We start from the raw sequence: 17,765 nt of genomic DNA on the forward strand, positions 1-17,765 counted from the left end.
AGTTTGCCTTAAACAACGCTGTGGCCGACTCCACCGGTCAGACCCCATTCCTTTTAAATTACGGTCAACATCCGTGCGTCCCCGTGCCCATGCCCGTGGCAGACTGGGCGGTGGAGGCACGTGACATTTGGGATCACACGCAGGATGCTATCCGGGCCTCCAAGGAGAGAATGAGGTCCTCCGCTGATTCTCGCCGGCGCCCTGCTCTGACCTTCGCTCCTGGCGACTTAGTGTGGCTCTTCGCTCGAAACATCAGGCTGCGGGTGGAATCTGCTAAGTTCGCACCGCGCTATATTGGCCCTTTCAAGGTTCTCGAGCAGGTTAACCCTGTGGTCTACCGTCTGGCCCTTCCACCACATTTGGCTATCTCGGACACGTTTCATGTGTCTCTCCTTAAGCCGGTTCACATGTCCCGGTTTTCTGAGCCATCTGCCAGGACATCAGACCTGTCGTCTGACGAGTTTGAGGTCAATGCCATCGTGGGAAGCAAGGCAAAAAGTTTTACTTGGTGGATTAGAAGGGTCATGGTCCAGAGGCTCGGACCTGGGAGCCAGTGGAGAACATCCACACTCCTCTTCTCATTGCAGAGTTTGAGCGGAGTGAGGCTCAGAGGATGGGGCCCTAGGAGGGGGGTAGTGTTAGGCGTCGGATTTCTGTCACTGCACAGTGAGAATCCCGACCCTTACTTCCGGCGGTCTCCCATTCCTCTCCAGCCGCAGAGGAGCTTGCTCAGCAAACGCGTCGGTCCCGGCGCTCTGCCCAGACCAGCTCCGTGGGTTTGCTTGCTGCTCCCACCTCTGGCACAGCTATGGCAATGCATGCTGCTCAGCAGCAAGATTCTCCAGGGACTAAGTCCTCATGTCGGGCCACTGAGCATGCCCGTGGTGTGATCTCCCATTGGAGATCAAAGGTCACATGCTCAGGTCCTGCTCGTGTTCGGATTGGCCCATCCGAGAAGCCAGGAAGGTCCCGGACGCTCGCGGCTATAAAAGGTTCGCATGGCCGCTCGGCCATGCGCTAGGATAGCCAGTATTTACTGTCTATAAGGAGTGAGTGATGGATACACGTATGAATGTCTCTGGTGACTGACTCATTATGAAACCCCTACCCTTGGTACGCATGTGTTGTGCAGCCTAGCCTGCTAGTGCCCAGGTTTAGGCGTAGGTAGGACAGAGTTGAGTCCAATATTAGTCACTATCAGTGACTCGGCACGCCTCAGAGCAAGTGCTCCGCACTCCTTAGCCAGTGTCTATAGCGGCGTTCGTGGCAGCGACGCCGCGTGCTCAGTGGCCTAGCAGAACTCTAACCCCGTGCCTTGGGGTGGAGTTCTGTGGCTGTTTGCTGTGCGCTCTGTGGCCAGGCTCTGTGAGCTAAACAGGCTCCGGCATTCACTTTCAAGCGGCTGTGCGGTTCTGTGAAGTAACAGAATCCGCTCCTGTTCACACTGGGTGACGTAACCCACGTGTGACTGTTTTCACGCCGCTCTTCCCTTCCGCCATTACCTAGCAGCAGTGTACCACCTCTGCACGGTGGACCCCGGGCTGCGAACGCACTCTCTACTATTTTATAATCTGGTGCGTTCCGCCAGCCCTAACAATGCATCTGCTGGTAGTGCCAAAAACACAATAGCAGCTAGGGCAGGAGGTGTTGAGCCTGCGTCATGGTGTAGCTCCGGAAGGCCTGTAAGGCTCCCTTTTATGGGAGTAGGTAGACTGCTTTTAAAAAAGGAGCATCAGGAACTGATGTTGCCTTACATTGGTGAAACAGCCTCCAGCTCTATCGCCTACTGTTCTAAAGTTTAAAAAAAAACAAGCACTGAGTCGTCAGTGCAGGCTTCTGGTCAGGAGCAACCCCTTTCCTTGTGTCCTTCACCCACAACAAAAGTGAAGGATGCGGCAGCACACCCTTAACTCCATGGAGATCTTTTCACATACAATGCCTCGGTTCATTAAAAATGGGGCCCATCATATCCTGGAACATTCCAAATGGGGGACATCAAACACTGGAGCAGCATTTACAGGGCCCATTATGCACTGAAGAATTAGAAATGGAGCACATTATATATGGAGCAATAGTAGGGCCCATCATACACTGGAGCATCATCCATGAGGTACATCATATACTGGAGCATTCCAAATGGGGGACATCAGACACTGGAGCAGCATTTACAGGGCCCATTATACACTGGAGAATTAGAAATGGAGCCCATTATATATGGAGCATTATTAGGGCCCATCATACACTGGAGCATCATCCATGAGGCCCATCATATACTGGAGCATTCCAAATGGGGGACATCAGACACTGGAGCAGCATTTACAGGGCCCATTATACACTGGAGCATTACAAATGGAGCCCACTATATATGGAGCATTATTAGGGCCCATCATACACTGGAGCATCGTCCATAGGGACCATCATATACTGTGGCATTATGTGGAGCTCATCATATACTGTATGGAACATTATATGTGACCAATTATTCTGTATGGAGAAATATATGGGGCTCAATATTCTGTATGGCGCACAATGTGGTGGCCATAATACTGTATGGAGTAATATACTGTCCTTTTTTTGAGCTATTGTAGAATTTAAAATAGATCAGTCATGTCATGTAAGCAGTGAAGTATTTGTCATTGTACTATACCTATATTTCTGTGCCGTATCGGAGCATCATGAGTTGTGGTATGTGTTAAAGGGGCGCACTGACACTCTTTGGCCCAGGGCACACGAAAACCTGGAGCCAGCCCTACCCCCCCACATCTTTAGCCAAATAACCCCCAGTTTTCAATGCGTAACTATTATTATGAAGTAAATTAAGGTTGACAAGCTTCAGTAATAAGAATTGATGTTTTTGGCATTGAAATGGGCACTGTAGGTGTGTTTACTGTCCTTCACTCCCTGCCGACTTTGCTTCCCCATTTACTTACATTGGGTTTCGTGTTTCAGTCGGACCTTTTCCCTATAGTCGGCCGATTTCGTTCGACCCGACTTTTGCGAAAGTTGGGTTTCATGAAACCCGACTCGACCCTAAAAAAGGCAAAATCGCTCATCTCTAGTCACAGAGTATCGCATGAGAGTGCACATCTTTGGCAATAGTCCTTCACCTGCAGTCACCATTTATGGGCTCAAAAGGTCGGCTCAAGAAGGAGAAACAGAATACGGATCAAATGTCAGATAATTCATAGAAAAAGACTTTTATGTTGATGACTGTCTGAAAGCCATGCCTTCAAATGAGACTGCCATCAGTCTTCTCAGGAGAGCCCAAGAGATGCTTGCTTGCTCTAACCTCAGGCTTCACAAAATAGCCTCAAACAGCCAAGAACTCATGAAAGCATTCCCTTCACAAGACTTGTGTAATGGTCTCAAAGACCTGGACCTGGGGTCAGACCCCACACCAATGCAACGCAGCCTCAGACTTTGGAATCTACAGTCAGACACTTTTACCTTTCAGGTCAGCCAGGAAGAAAAGCCTTTCACACGCAGAGGTGTCCTGTCTACCATCAACAGCCTGTGCGATCCCTTGGGTTTTGCAGCTCCTGTTACTATACAAGTCAAAGCCTTACTAAGAGACTTTACTAAGGAAACATCTGACTGGGATGCACCTCTGCCACCTGATAAGAGAATACAGTGGGAAGTATGGAAGAACTCTTTTGCAGCCCTCTCCAACCTGAATGTGCCACGACCATACACCCCTGTGCCATCCACAGAAATACAAAGCCAAAGACTGTACGTATTTGTAGATGCTTCTGTCAAAGCAATTGCTGCTGTTGCCTTAATCTGAACTGTAGACTCCAAATGTCAGAGCCACATTGGATTCATTATAGGGAAGGCCAAACTTGCTCCACAACCAGAGCACACTATACCCAGGTTAGAACTTTGTGCAGCAGTTCTAGCCGTCGAGTTAGAGTTCATCGCATCCGAGATGGACATCGACCTGACACAGGCCAAGTTCTACTCATACAGCAAAGTAGTCCTGGGATACATCCACAATGAAACTGTTAGGCGTCGGGTTCCGGGCGCTGCACAGTGGGAATCCCGAGCCTTGCCATCAACAGTCTCCCATTCCCCTCCGGCCACAGTGGAGCCTTCTCAGCAGACTTCTCCCGGCGTTCTGCCCACACCAGCATTGTGGGTTCGGTTGCTGCTGCCAACTCTGGTCCAGCTATGGCAATGCAGCCTGGCCAGCAGCAAAAGACTCCAGAGTCTAAGTCCTTCCTTCGGTCCACTGAGTATGCTCATGAGACGATCTCCCATTGGGGATCTGGAGTCACATGCTCAGGTCCTTCTCCAGTTCTGATTGGTCCATCTGGAGGATCAGGAAGGTCCCGGAAGGATATGGCTATAAAAGGTTTGCATGGCCGCCCCGCCATGCGCTGATAGACTCTGAGGCTACAGTATTTAGTGTATGTGTGATGATGGATGAATGAGCATGGTGACTGACGCATTATAATTCCCCCTCCTTGGATATTACGCATGTAAGGGTTAGAAATTGGAGTCAGCACTGCAGCTCTGACACTGCATAGCGCCACAGTGTTCCTCATCGTTTTCCTCTTGTGCCTTGGGCGTCGGCCAGTGCAGGCCTTCTGGACCACCGCTACTGCAGTGTCCGCCTAAGTAACGCCGTGCGCCTCTGGATCGCTTCCCAGCTCAGTTGTTAGGCTGGTTAGTGTCGTCCGTCAGGGCGGACAGTGCACCCGTACAAAGCGGTGGTTCACACTACCGTGACTTGTTGCGCTAACAGGTTGCGGTTGTTTGCCGGCTGGCATGCGCCTCGTGAAGTAACAGGGTTCGTGCCTGTTTGCACCAGGTTAGTGTTTTCTCACTGGTGTCCGGCTCTCTCCTACACGCTGTTAGGAGTCAGGTTCCTGCGTCTGCTCTGCAGGAATCCAGACCCTTACATTCTGCGGTCTCTTGCTCTTTATCTACCGCAGAGGAGATTGCCTTGCAGCAAATCTCTCCAGGGGCTATGTCCCTCTGTCCTCCTACTGAGCATGCTCATGAGACGGTTTCCCATTGGAGATCGGGAGTCATGTGCTCAGGTCCTGCTCCAGATCTCATTGGTCCATCTCGGAGATCTGGAAGCTTCCGGATGGTCCCGGCTGCTATAAAAAGCGCGCATGGCCGTTCCGTCATGCGCTTGTATAGACTATACTGCTATGTGTGAATGGTGACGGATGTATGATTCTGGTGACTGACTTATTATGAAACCCCTTCCCTCTGATATTACGCATGTGGTTAGGGAATTAGTTCAGTAGTCTGCGCCAGTCTGAGGCAAGCCTTAGGCCACTGTGCACACCGCACCTCTGCGCTTGTAACACCTACTGCACGGTGGACCCCAAGTGGCGAACGCGCTTTATTATTATTTTTATTTAGTGCGTTCCACCGTTCCTAACACACGCTGTGGTGTAGTGACCACTGTGTCCACTAGGGGGTGCTGTATGGAGGTCCTAGGAGAGAGGATGAATGGCAGAATCCTGAATGACCGTTATGTATCTCAAGGTGGGTGGCCTTGAGATGGAGACTTATATGTGTGTTGATCAGCAGTGATACTGCTGAGGTGCTGTTTCAATGTGTCAGGGAGAAGTCTCCAGGTAACTGGGGAGACAGGCAGCCCAAGTTACCTACAAACCCACCCAGGGAGTGTGTTTAAGAACGTTATTGTAAAGTTTGCATGAGTGGTTGAAGGACCTGTGATGAGGTCATAGCCATGTGACCCGGTGGGCGTGGCTACGGACCATATAAGGTGGCCAGGGTAGGTCACATGAAGTGAATGCAGGGACCTGGTTGGTCCGTTTTGGAAGGTGCCGTCTGAGAGAGATGGGGCTGCCTTATGACAGCAAGTGAACGCTGTGTGTAATGGCTGCACGTGCCTGGTAGTTCCCTGGAGGGAGTGGACGTCTGCAGCGTGGTGAAGGAACCATGAGTGAACCCTGACGGGTGAGATAACTGAGGCTGAAGAGCCTGTGTATGCACAACCTGTGTGACCACAGGGATTACAGAGCTGAACTCTGTCATGGACGCTATGCTGAATCTATGAAGTTTATGTTACTGCTGTGGGTTTATGACGCCTAATAAACCGCATGGACTATGCTTGTTTTATGGAAAACCCATGCCGGATCTGGTTTTGTGGCTGCTAAGCGAGTATCCCCTACTTGAATGACAGTGCTACAATTGGTGGAGAATGCTATAGACAGTGTTGTAGCCTTGTTGCTAGGAGCAACAGAAGAGGACTGCAAGATTTGGTTGCTAAGGGCAACGGTTTCCAAAAACGCATGTTTCGGTGCTGGCAACGCTGAGCCAGGAGGGTGACTGCCGTAAAAGCCGTGTTGTACTAACCGGGGTCAGTAAGAAAGAGACTGGTGATTGCAATAGGGTGCCTCTGTGGAGAAGAGGTACCCAAGGACCTGTGTGGCCGACACAGGTAACGGACAGGTGTTCGTGTTGTACTGACCTGGGTCAGTGAGAGAGACTGTGTACCTGGAGGGTTCAGTGAGCAAGGTCCTGGAGGGTCAGTGTTGGGAGGTTCTGGGAGAAGAATCGGATCCCTGGAGCACGTGGTATGACCTTGGACCTGGTGAGGTGTGAGTGTTGGGCAGTCTCAGGCGGAGACAGATGTCCTGAAGAGCACCCGCTGAGCCCCTGGACCTGGTGAGGCCGGTGTGTTGGGACACCCTGGGAGGAGGGTCACTCCCTGAATAGCACTAGATGCGCTCTGTGTGTTGGACGGTCTCAGATGGAGACGGAACGTCCTGAATAGCACACAGACAGGACACGTGAGTTTTGTGTGGTGTGTTTTTTTTCTTTTCTCAGCTTAGCCTGCTGTGGCTCAGTGGGAGTCAAGAAGGTGACAAGCGGCTTGCTGTAACTCGGCGGGGTTACGAAGGGGACAAGCGGCTTCCGGTAACTCGGCGGGGTTACGAAGGTGACACCAGCCACTGTGTGTGAACGGCAGCCGATGGGGTCGAAGACCGGTGACAGCAGGAGCTGTGGTGGTGCCAGCAAGGACTTGTGTGGTATCGTTAAAAGGACATAACCTGTGTTGTGTGAACTGTGGTCTGAGAAGACCTGTAGAACGGACATGGGGAGATCCCGAAAGGGGGCGGTGGCCCAAATCGGGGTGGTAGCCCAAAAGGGGGTGGAGTCCCAGAGGGGGCGTTACCCAAATCGGGGTGGTAGCCCAAAAGGGGGTGGAGTCCCAGAGGGGGCGGTGACCCAAATCGGGGTGGTCCAGAAAGGGGCCGGTGTGTCAAAAGAGGAACAGCAATGTTCATGTATGTTGTTTTCTGAATGTGGAATATTCTTTCCGGATAATGACGGGCCACAGGTGTGTACCGTAATGTTGCACCGAGAAGGAGTCTCGGGTTGGCTGGACTCAAAGTGTCAGGTGACTCTGACAGGATCTCCTCTCACTTTCTGTCTGACCGAGAGAATGGTCCAGGTTCGCTGTAAACATGGGGTCACGGTGAACTATACGGTAGACAGAGTGATGTTTGAGGGGCCTATAGGTGGTGAGTGCCAAGGGGGCGGGATACCACGGGACTTAGTCTATGCCTTGGAGAGGGGCCGGGACTTTGTCGTGTTTGATGACATATGGCAGGAGGTTGGAGACGTTTCTACTGTTGGGCTAACAGGTATTGAGACGGTGACTGCTCCTGACGTGGACAGAGGTAGATGTGACCGGACGAAGGGGTATGTTTGCCCAACGAAAGGATCTGACGTTTCATGACAGGACTGACGGTGACCTGATTGATAAGACATCTGAAGTATTCACACGGTTAGTGGGTAACTGGAAGGATTACTCGACAGGCCGGGATGACTCAGACTCTGGGGGTAACTGTGGCTCTGAGAGAGAAAGGGAGCACAGAATAGAAGAGCTAGAGAAAGAAGTCTCTGAGCTCAAAGGTCACCTGTCAACGTGGCAAAACGTGAACAAGACCCTTAGGGAAGAGATGGAAGAACTCAGAGGAGTAGTAAAAGGTCTTCTGCGGGAGAAGAGCTTGGACAGAGATGTACAGCGGCCGGGTCCGACTGGTGGTGGGACGGTGCTGCCGGTGCCCGTCTTGGTAGAGGGTCGTGAAGAGATAAAATCTTGTGAAGTTGATGAGCTAAGAACTGAAGAAGACAGTCGGGTCAACTGTAGTGAGGGGAGTGTCCGTGGTAAAGCCGGAGTCTCCTGTCCAGGAGGAGAGCAAGACCACGACCTTCAACTCTGTGATTGATGTACCAGAAGACATGCAAGAAGCCTGTGCTGAGGAAGGTGTGCATGAGGCTTTCAAAGAGGCGGCCAAAGCGTGTAAGGTGCAGGCCAAGTGACCTACAAACGCACCCAGGGAGTGTGTTTAAGAACGTTATTGTAAAGTGTGTATGAGTGGTTGAAGGACCTGTGATGAAGTCATAGCCATGTGACCCGGTGGGCGTGGCTACGGACCATATAAGGTGGCCAGGGTAGGTCACATGAAGTGAATGTAGGGACCTGGTTGGTCCGTTTTGGAAGGTCCCGTCTGAGAGAGATGGGGCTGGCTTCTGACAGCAAGTGAACGCTGTGTGTAATGGCTGCACATGCCTGGTAGTTCCCTGGAGAGAGTGGACGTCTGCAGCGTGGTGAAGGAACCATGAGTGAACCCTGACGGGTAAGATAACTGAGGCTGAAGAGCCTGTGTATGCACAACCTGTGTTACCACAGGGATTACAGAGCTGAACTCTGTCATGGACGCTATGCTGAATCTATGAAGTTTATGTTACTGCTGTGGGTTTATGATGCCTAATAAACCGCATGGACTACGCTTGTTTTATGGAAAACCCGTGCCGGATCTGGTTTTGTGGCTGCTAAGCGAGTATCCCCTACTTGAATGACAGCGCTACCTTACAACGCCTTCTCCCCATTGTTTTAGCTGCAGTTGGTCACCTCTGCACAGTGGGCCCTGGGCTGTGAATACACCTTACTGTATATATTATTATATTATTTCATCTTTATTATTTGGTGCGTTCAGCCAGCCCGTACCATTATCATAGCGCCAGGGCCTGGCTAACAATGGTGGATGAGCAGTGCCTACAGAGATATGTCCAGCCGCTGGAGGGCAGTTAGTCCGCTCTCGAGCACTCAACTTCAGCTGCGGACATCACTGCAGTCGCCGTCCAGGCGGCAGCGGAGGCAGTCTCCCGCGCCTCCATATACAAGTCTGCCCCGACATTGTCCCGTCTCCCGTTGCCCGACAAGTTCTCGGGTGACAATACCGCCTGTAGGGGTTTCGTGCACCAGTGCTCTATTCAGCTTGAGTTACTGGCGACGCGATTCCCTTCAGAGCGGGCTATGGTGGGGTTCATCATCTCCTTACTGTCGGGCAGGGCTCTGGAATGGGCCACTCCACTATCGGAGCGTGGTGACCCTGTGGTTTTGAGTGCTGCTCAGTTCCTGACATCTTTAAAGCAGGTCTTCTTGGGGCCGACACATCTCTCCAGCTATTGGCATTAGCACAGGGTTCCCTCTCGGTCAGCCATTATGCCGTCCGTTTTTGGATATTGGCTTCCGAGCTGGAATGGCCTGATAAGGTACTCATCCCTGTGTTCTGGAGAGGTTTGGCGGGGCACGTTAAGGATGCCCTAGCGACCAGGGAGGTTCCTGTTAGTCTGGAGAAGCTGATTACCGTCTCCACCCACATTGATCTCCGTTTTACGGAGCGCGGGTTGGAGCGTTCACACTCCAGACCGAGGATTAGGTTGATTCCCGCCTTCTCTAGACCTCTGGACCAACCCGATCTGGGAGTCACGCCCCCGGAGGCCTTGGACGTGTCTCGCACCGGTTCCAAGTCTCGCCCGGTGCGAACCTCCACGCTTTGTTTCCAGTGTCGACAGCCTGGTCACCTGGTCAGCAGGTGCCCTCTGCGGCCGGGAAACGACCGTATCTAGTGGTAGTCGGAGGAGGTATACTAGACACTGGAGCTTTCTCCTCCAAACTGTCCTTCAGAGGGACGTTAGAGTGCGGTATTTCCACCAGGGAGGCAGAGGTTTGCATGGACTCCGGGGTAGAGGGAAACTTTATGTCCTCTGCCTTCACCCAACGGCACGCAATTCCCTTGGTGCCACTTCCTCACCCCGTGACCATTAGGATGGTGAACGGTTCGACCTTACAATCCCAAATAACACACCAGACAGCTCCTCTGGGGCTCTCGCCGACTCACCATGAGACGTTGTCTCTCCTCGTTATGCCCGAGGGAATTGACCAGGTCCTCCTAGGAGTTCCTTGGTTGCGTTGCCACTCTTCCCATATAGAGTGGTCCTCGGGGAGAATACTGGGTTGGAGCAAATCCTGTGAGGATAGGTGTGTGAAGGACCGCGTTCAGATAGCCTCCACCGAGGTTCTCGCGGATCTCTCCGCACTCCCAAGTCACTACCAGCAATAAGCGGATGTGTTCTCAGAAAAGTCCGCTGAGACCCTTCCGCCCCATCGTCCTTACAACTGTCCTATAGACCTCTTGCCAGGCACGGAGCCTCCTCGAGGTCGCGTATATCCTCTGTCCATCCCGGAGATGGAGGCCATGTCACAGTACATCCGTGAGAACCTGGCAAGGGGGTTTATTAGGAAGTCGGTGTCACCGGCGGGGGTGGGATTCTTCTTCGTACAGAAGAAGAGTGGAGAGCTGCGTCCTTGCATTGATTACAGAGGTCTCAACGCAATAACCGTCAAAAACAAGTATCCTCTTCCCCTGATCTCTGAGTTGTTCGACAGGTTACGTGGGGCCCGGATCTTCACTAAGCTAGATCTACGGGGGGCTTACAACCTGATCCGCATACGTGAAGGGGACGAGTGGAAGACAACCTTTAATACCAGGGATGGCCACTATGAGTATCTGGTCATGCCCTTCGGCCTCTGTAACGCACCAGCTGTCTTCCAGGACTTCGTGAATGATGTCTTTTGCGATATGCTCTCCACCTCGGTGGTGGTCTATCTGGATGACATCCTCATCTTCTCTCCACATTTGGCCTCTCACCGTAGAGACGTCTGCAAGGTCTTCGACCGCTTGCGGGCGAATTCTCTCTTCGCCAAGTTGGAGAAGTGTCAGTTTGAGCAGGAGTCTTTGCCTTTCCTGGGCTATATAATCTCGGCCCAGGGATTGGCTATGTATCCTGCCAATTGCAGGCAGCAATGGACTGGCAGGAGCCCCACTCTCTTAAAGCAGTGCAGCGCGTTTTGGGGTTTGTTAATTACTACTGTCAGTTCATCCCCCACTTCTCCACACTGGTAGCTCCTTTGGTTGACCTCACCAAAAAGGGAGCCAATCCTAAGGTTTGGTCGGAAGCGGTCTCTGCGGCCTTCTCTTCTCTTAAGACCCATTTTGCTGGCGCTCCTCTCCTCCATCGTCCCGATGTGGATAAACACATTATCCTAGAGGTAGATGCCTCGTCTGTCGGTGCAGGAGCAGTCCTTTTCCAGAAGGATGCTCAAGGTCGGAAGCATCTCTGCTTCTTTTTCTCCAAGACCTTCTCACCAGCGGAGAGAAACTACTCCATCAGGGACAGGGAGCTGCTGGCAATGAAGTTGGCCTTTTCCGAGTGGAGACATCTCCTGGAGGGAGCCCGGTTCCCCTTTCAGGTGTACACCGACCATAAAAACCTGGTCTACTTACAAACGGCCCAGCGGTTGAACTCTCGCCAAGCCAGGTGGTCGCTCTTCTTCTCCCGCTTCACCTTGCACTATCTGTCCGGTGAGAAGAACGTCCGGGCTGATGCTCTCTCTCGCTTGGTGGTGTCAGCGGAGGGGGAGGAGGCTGAGCCTCCGCTAATCGTCCCCTCTGAGAGTCTGAGGACCGTGGCCCTGGTCGCTCTTGAGTCAGTGCTGCCGGGCAAGACCTTTGTTCTTCCCCGCCTGCGGCCAGAGGTTTTCGCGTGGGCGCACGCATCCAGGGTGGTTGGTCACATTGGTACTAGGCGGACCACGGAACTCCTGGAAAGGACTTATTGGTGGTCGTACATGGCTTGGGACATGAGAGAATACATTCAGGCAGGCGTCTCCTGTGCCCGGAACAGATCCTCTAGGCCAGTGGTCCCCAACCTTTTTTTGCACAAGGGACCGGCTTCAAGCAAGACCATTCTTCCATGGCCCAGCAGAGCGGGGATGGAGGTGTGTCAGGGGAGGGGCTATGGACAGGGTTGTAGTTTAGTAGTGCATACTTATCATTTAATTATAACATTTATAATGTGAATGTGACTCAAATCACCATAGGTTTTGAATGAGTGGGAGCACCGGGCTTGTTTCCCTGTATCAGTGGGAGCACTGGGCTTGTTTTCCTGCAACAAGACGGTCCCATCTAGGGGTGATGGGAGACAGAGACACCCTTGTATGCATGGCTCCACTCCCACCCTTGTATGCATGGCTCCGCTCCCACCCTTGCATGCATGGCTCCGCTCCCACCCTTGTATGCATGGCTCCGCTCCAACCCTTGTATGCATGGCTCCGCTCCCACCCTTGTATGCATGGCTCCGCTCCCACCCTTGTATGCATGGCTCCGCTCCCACCCTTGTATGCATGGCTCCGCTCCCACCCTTGTATGCATGGCTCCGCTCCCACCCTTGTATGCATGGCTCCGCTCCCACCCTTGTATGCATGGCTCCGCTCCCACCCTTGTATGCATGGCTCAGCTACCACCCTTGTATGCATGGCTGGGCTCCCCCCGTCCTCCCCCATCAAACTTACCCTCACACCATCACTGAACTTCCCTACATCTCTTTCCTGACGCGTCAGATTCTTCCTGTGCGAAGCGGTCACGTAGTACCGCTCATTAAGGTCATGAATATGGATGCCACACCTGTGGGAGTGGAGTCGCGTCCATATTCATGTCCTTAATGAGTGGTACTACTTGACTGCTCAGCACTGGATGAAGCTGCTGCACCCGACAGGGATGCTGGAACTGAGGGTGAATATCGATGTCTTCTTGAAGCCGGTGGTTGCAGCTGTCACTACAGTGCTACAGCCGCTGGTTCCCTTTGTGTCCAGCATTCTGAGCCGTGGCTCCGCAGACCGGCAACAGAACTGCAATGGCCCGTTCCTGGGCCGCGGACCGGTGGTTGGGGACCCCTGCTCTAGGCAGAGGCCGGCTGGGTTACTGTACCCCTTGCCGATGGCAGGCAGACCCTGGGAGATGGTCGGCATGGATTTTGTAATCGGCCTGCCCAAATCCAGTGGCAGCACGGTCATCTGGGTGGTCACCGATCATTTTTCTAAAATGGTGCATCTGGTGCCACTCGCGCGGCTGCCTTCTGCCCGTGGTCTCGCCGCGCTGTTCATAAAGCATGTATTTCGTTTACACGGTATGCCAGACATGATAGTTAGTGTCCGGGGTCCCCAATTTGTGTCTCAGTTTTGGAGGGAGCTCTGCAGTCTGCTCAGCATTGAGCTTAACTTGTCCTCCGCCTATCACCCCGAGATGAACGGGTTGGTTGAGAGAGCTAACCAAACTATGGTCACATACTTGCGACATTTTGTCTCGGCCAGGCAGGATGACTAGGCATCCTTACTCCCGTGGGCAGAATTTTCTCTGAACAACGCGGTAGCTCACTCCACTAGTCAGACCCCGTTTCTCCTTAATTACGGCCAGCATCAGCGTGTCCCCATCCCGATGCCAGTGTCTTCCACGGATTCCAGGGTGGCAGACTGGGCAGTGGAGGCTCGCAACATTTAGGATCGCACTCAGGATGCCATTTGAGCCTCTAAGGCGAGAATGAGGGCGTCCGCCGACCCGCATCGGTGTCCCGCTCCAACTTTTGCCCCTGGCGACTTGGTGTGGCTCTCTGCCCGGAATATCAGGCTGCGGGCTGAGTCCACCAAGTTTGTGCCGCGATACATTGGTCCCTTCCAGGTCCTGGAGCAGGTCAACCCTGTGGTCTATCGCCTTCCTCCCCACTTGGCCATTTCTGACAACTTTCATGTGTCCCTCCTTAAGCCTGTTCACTTGTCCCGGGTTTTCCGAGTCATCTGCTGGGATGTCCGACCTTTCTTCGGACGAGTTTGAGGTCAATGCTATCGTGGGATGTAGGGTGGTGCGTGGCAAAAATTTTTATTTGGTGGACTGGAAGAGTCAGGGTCCTGAGGCTCGGACCTGGGAGCAAGTGGAGAATATCCACGCCCTGCTCCTTATTGCTACATTTGAGCGCAGCAGACTCCAAGATCCCGGCATTCTGCCCACACCAGCATTGTGGGTTCGGTTGCTGCTGCCAACTCTGGTCCAGTTATGGCAATGCAGCCTGGCCAGCAGCAAAAGACTCCAGAGTCTAAGTCCTTCCTTTGGTCCACTGAGCATGTTCATGAGACGATCTTCCATTGGGGATTGGGAGTCACTTGCTCAGGTCCTTCTCCAGTACTGATTGGTCCATCTGGAGGACCAGGAAGGTCCCGGAAGGGCACAGCTATAAAAGGTTCCCACAGCCGCTCTGCAATGCGCTATGATAGACTCTGAGGCTATAGTACTTAGTGTATGTGTGATGATGGATGAATGAGCCTGGTGACTGATGCATTGTAATTCCCTCTCATTGGTTATTACGCATGTGTTAGGGTTAGGAATTGGAGTCAGCACAGCCGCTCTGACACTGCATTGCGCCACAGTGTTCCTCATCGTCGTCCTCTTGCGCCTTGGGTGTCGGCCAGTACAGGCCTTCTGGACCACCGCTACTGCAGCGTCTGCCTAAGTAATGCCGTGCACCTCAGGAGCGCTTTCCATCTCAGTTGTTAGGCTGGTTAGTGGCATCCGTCAGGGCGGACAGTGCACCCGTACTAAGCGGTTCACACTACCGTGACCTGTGATGCTAACAGGTTGCGGTTGATTGCCGGCTGGCACGCGCCTCGTGAAGTAACGGGGTTCGCGCCTGTTCGCACCGGGTTAGTGTTTTCTCACCCGTGTCCGGCTCTCTCCTACACACCATCTCCCCATTGTTTTAGCTGCAGTTGGTCACCTCTGCACGGTGGGCCCTGGGCTACGAACGCACCTTATATATTATTTCATCTTTATTATTTGGTGCGTTCCACCAGCTCGTAACAGAAACTAGACGATTCTACGTTTATGTCAACAACAGAGTGCTACGAATTAGGAGATCAGTTCATCCAAAACAGTGGCATTACATTCCCAATGACCAAAATCCTGCAGATCATGCAACTAGAGTAGTTGACGCAAGTTGAATAGGAAGCAAAACATGGCTCTCAAGACAAAAATTATTGCACATTAAGGAACGTTTTGCAGACACCTTTCAACTAGTGGGAAAGGACTCAGATGCTGAAATCCGCCCTCAGGTGTCTACACTTCATACAATGACTCCAGCTACTCTCCTCACCCAGAAACCAGGACTATCCAGTGCTCCTCCAGGAGGATTCCTCGCTAAGGACCTCTACAAGCGCCAATGGAGACAGATATAAAGTCTTGCAAATACTTTCTGGGACAGGTGGCGCAAACAATATTTGTCTACCCTGCAGCCACGGACAAAGTGGCAATCTACCAGGCCTAATCTGAGGATTGGTGACATACTCCTTGTGAAAGACTGTCAAGCCCATCAAAACCAGTGGACACTTGGTCTAGTGACCGCGACATTCCCGAGTAAGGATGGCAACGTCCGCAAAGTCGAATTGAGTATAGCCAAAGGGAATGAACTTAAGACATTCTCCAGACCAGTAACTGAACTGGTCTTATTTTCTTCGGAGAAAAAGAATAGTGACATCCGTTTGATGCCAAACGGGGAGTGTTCTGTCTCCAACATTTAATTCATAATCCCTGATTATCTGCTTTTTAATGTTTACAGTGTTTTCTGGCTCCATCTAGTAACCGCAGTGTTATTGTGTGTTTTACTCTCACTTTCTATTTCCCTCCTTTTACAGTGCATTCTGGTAAGGTTGCAATACACCTGGTAGCCTTTTGGAAAGGATTATGGTTAGTTCAGCCCCCATTTTCCCTCCAGTCCACCATTTTCCTTCTGCCTGCATTCAGGAAGCATCTTATTTCTCTTCTCCCCTTGTGACAGCATCGCTGGTATGTGTTTCCTGTATCCAATTCCTGTCTCATATTAGCCTGCTTAGTTAGTTCTCCCCTGGTTAGCTATTAGTGCAGATAATGTATTATGTATTATGAATCCCTGATTAACCCAGTTTTGATTGTATGCATATATGTTTTTGTTTGTAGTTTCACTGTGCCAATATACCATCATGTTCAATAAAGCACAGATTCAACCTACAGTCTCCTTATTGGACCCGGTATAGCGGTTTAGCTGCCTGTATAAGCTACATGAATTCTGCTTCATTTAGTGAGGACAGAACAAGTATTAAAGGGTTAAAAAAACACACACATATTAAAAATTATTTTAATTAAATAATCACACAAAGTTTTTGACCACATTTATTATTCTGCTAATCCAACAGAATCCCTTGTTGTCCTGAAAAAAAAATAAAAAAACAACTATATCCATACCTCTCAGTCAGGTCCCCCGCTGTAATCCATCACAAGGGGTTAACAATAGGGACCAGTGCTAATGCTATCGGCCCCGCTCTAAACCACTGCAGACAGTATTAATTCATCTCTGCGCATGCGCCCCGGCTGACTAGGGATGAACTAATAAGCGTGGGAAAGTTTCAGATCTTTTTCCCACTCTCCTGAGTTCACCTCCGGTCAGCCAGGGACTCCGCACAGCCTCACTGACGTCAGCGGCTGACCGGAGGTGAACTCAGTAGCGTGGGGAAAAGTTCAGAAACTTTCCCACACTTATTAGTTCATCTCCAGTCACCCGGAGCGCCTGTGCAGACATGATTTAATTCATTCTGCAATGGTTTACAGAGGGGCCGTAGCATTAGCACGCCGGCCTCAGACTTAGGCTGGTTTCACAATAGCATTCGGCAGAGCTTCGGAGGGCTGCATAGTTCCTCCGTGAAGCTCCCCCCACTGCCGCACCTCCTCTGGTGAGCTCCTCCTATGCCTATATGCGGCCTACGTAACCTATCTTTAACTTTGGGTACACAGGCCATACGGATGTATGCGGATGCGTCCACAAGCATCGTTTTGACGATGCGGTGTCCGCAACAAATTGCAACACATTGCGTTCAACGCGGGTCACCGCATCGTCAAAACGACACATGCGGACGCATCCGCATACATCCACATGGCCTGCATACCCAATGTTAAAGATCGGTATGCAGGCCGCATGCAGATGTTGGCAGATCTGACCGGAGGAGATGCGGCAGTGGGCGGAGCTTCACGGAGGAAGTCCGCAGCCCTCCTTAGCTCTGCCAAACACTAGTGTGAAACCAGCCTTAGTCAAGTGTATGAATCTGTGCTCATATCAAGTGTTTCCAGGGACCATGTGTCAGGTGACAAAATACGCTGACATGTCCGTTTTTAGCAGCAGCATGGGCCGCAAGACATCCCGCACATGTGCACACAGATGACACACAGGGATGTCATCAGTGTGACACACAGCAGTGCTGGGAACAGCATTAACTACCACTGATTCCCAGGCATCAGTGCGTGTCACACTGATGTGTGTTAGCGCTGTTCCCAGGCACCAGGTGCTGAAGACGGCTCGCATCATTGACCCCTGCTATCAGTGTGATGAGGAGACAATGGTGAGAGTTGTAATCAAGTGTAGAATTAAGAAAATAAGAAATCACATTATACTCACCTTAAGGGCAGAGAGACACTGCCATATTTCTCGTACGAGAATCACATCGTAAAACTTGTCCTGGCTGTCGGCTCTCCTGACCTGAGCTTGACAGCTGCATAGTAATCCATCATGCT

The sequence above is a fragment of the Dendrobates tinctorius genome, unplaced genomic scaffold (genome assembly GCF_039654945.1).
Source record: "Dendrobates tinctorius isolate UK_male_01 unplaced genomic scaffold, ASM3965494v1 ptg000103l, whole genome shotgun sequence".
NCBI classification, from domain to species: Eukaryota; Metazoa; Chordata; class Amphibia; order Anura; family Dendrobatidae; genus Dendrobates; species Dendrobates tinctorius.